We start from the raw sequence: 2,401 nt of genomic DNA, 5'->3' as shown, positions 1-2,401 counted from the left end.
ACAATAATAATCCACAATTATTTTCTCATTTCTTCAAACTCTGATAGCCTCAGATTTCTAAGGAATCATTCTGAAGGTTATTAAACAAAAATATGGTCCCTTTGGGCATTTTTAGAGGAAAGGAAAATGAAAACTGAGCTGCTTCACTTTCACATAGCAGTGGTGGGGGTGGGCAAATGAGCCCACACACTCATTGTATTCAAAGACATATGACATTTTCTAATGTCATTTTTGGTGAAAGTCCATATGCAATTAGCTCTTACTATTTTCATTTTCTCTGCACACTGCTTTGATTTTTCCACCAGGAAGTACAATCTAAAGAGTGTATAGGAGTTAGAAAATAAGCCCAATGAAGAACAGCCTGGAATCTTTATACATTCTTTGGGCTAAATCAAGATATTCCCAAGTGCTTTCCAAGTTTCCATCTAGACTTATAAAAGATTATTTGTGCCCAATATAGCTTTTTGGGGTTTTTTAAACTATGGCATAGGAAAATGTTATCATCAGGTCATCTCCACCCTTCTGGAGACAATGTAGTATAGATGAAAAGGCCAGCAGCTGTCAGAATAAGACAGCTCTAGGTCATCATCCAGCGTTCACCCAAGTTCTGTGGTCTTGGGCAAATTTGTTTAACTGCTTTAGGTATCAGTTTCTGACTCTGTGTATGAGGATAATATATACTACCATGTAAGTATCCAGAGCCCAGAGGCTTGCAGAGTTTATTCATTACACTCTTGCTGGGCAGCACTATATATGGTGGTCATTCAGAACAGAGAACACATTCCATCCCTAAACTTTCACAATCCTGAATTATATCTCTTCCAAACCTCCAGCTCTCTTTGGTGAAAACTGGTGCTAATGGACTAATCAGATGAAAACAAATCCTCACTAATTGGTTAACCATCCCCAGGAACATAATACTTTAACTCACTGAAAATATATAGCTCCTAAAAGACCACTCCAACACTAATCCAGAAGGTGGGTAGAGTAACTACGTTTTGTTCAGAAGAGGCTTATAGAAGACCATCATGCTCCCACCAACCCATCCTTTATAAAGTTACTTCATTGGTTATCCTACACATATCTGGGTACCTACATCAAACCTCAGAAGTCTTCCATGCTTTTTATTCCATTATTTGCAATATCGTTCCCTTAAACTGCTGGCTGATAGCCTTACTATTGTCATTGTTTCCCTCCTGTCCCCAATTTTCCCATGACCTCTTTCCTGGTGAACAGGTACCATTGCCATACCTCATTGCTCCATACCTGTTTGACAGCCTCTTAGGCAAAGAAATTTGAAGCATGTAATTCTCAAGGTGATTGTTTATCTGAGGCTAGGTAAAAAACACCAAAGCCTCAAATATAAGCAGGCCCCTAATACTGTTCTCAGTGTGTAATTCCTCTATTATTTAATGCCCCTGAGACTATTAAAATAAACTTTATCAAGTCAACGGTTTTGCTGAGGGCCAGTCTTGCTAGAAGTACCCAAGTTCAACAAACAGTCGCCTGGCTGATCCCTCACAGAGCACTTTGTTGTAGGACCTCCTTGTTCAATGTCAGCCCTTAAAGCCCAGCTTCCTTTCCTCCCTCCCAACCTTCCAGTGGCAAGTGCCACTTGCCAGCATTTGCTAGGTTGGGAGCCGAGGATGTTCAACAGAAACATCTATTGACCAAGCTTCTTGAAGTAACTTGTTGCCAGCCACATTTGGACCTTAGAATTTCCACCCTGAAATAGTCACCAATATATTCACAGTACATTTCTGGGATATCATCATCATACCCACAGGTATTTTTGAAACAGTTTGATTTGTTAGCCATGGATATTTCCATGGTATTCAGAGCACATGACTCATTTCTCATGGCAAGAACACTAGGAAGATTTATTTAAATATTTATTCTGATTCTGAAGTTCAGACACAAAGTAGTTGTGCAACCACAAACCAATCACATAACCTCTGGTCCTCAAGGGAACCTGATATTCATACCCTCAGACTCAATTTCTCTCCTTTCTCCTGAGACTGGACTATTTCATAGAGCATCTAGGCATTTGACTAAAAATCTATAGGGAACCTGAACTTTCTTCAAATTAAAGATGGAAGACATAGGAGCACAATTGTGAATTAGGTATTAACTTTGCCATTTTCAGCCCTACCTCTACTCCAAATTCATAGGATAGCAAACTTCAGAAAGTCTTTCCGCTTCCTAGTGGAAAATGAAAATTGCCTCATTTTTTTTCACCTATTAAAAAGGTGGCATTAGGGGGTGCCTGGGTGGCTCAGTTGCTTAAGCATCCAAATCAGTTTCAGCTCAGGTCATGATCTCATGTTCTGTGAGTTCAAGCCCCTCATAGGGCTCTGTGCTGTAAGCCTGAAATTCTCTCTCTGTCTCTCTCCTGCTCAAT

The sequence above is a fragment of the Crocuta crocuta genome, unplaced genomic scaffold, assembly GCF_008692635.1.
Source record: "Crocuta crocuta isolate KB4526 unplaced genomic scaffold, BGI_CrCroc_1.0 scaffold609, whole genome shotgun sequence".
Classification (NCBI taxonomy): domain Eukaryota; kingdom Metazoa; phylum Chordata; class Mammalia; order Carnivora; family Hyaenidae; genus Crocuta; species Crocuta crocuta.
The sequence above is the reverse complement of the archived record's forward strand: the minus strand, read 5'-3'. Positions refer to the sequence as shown.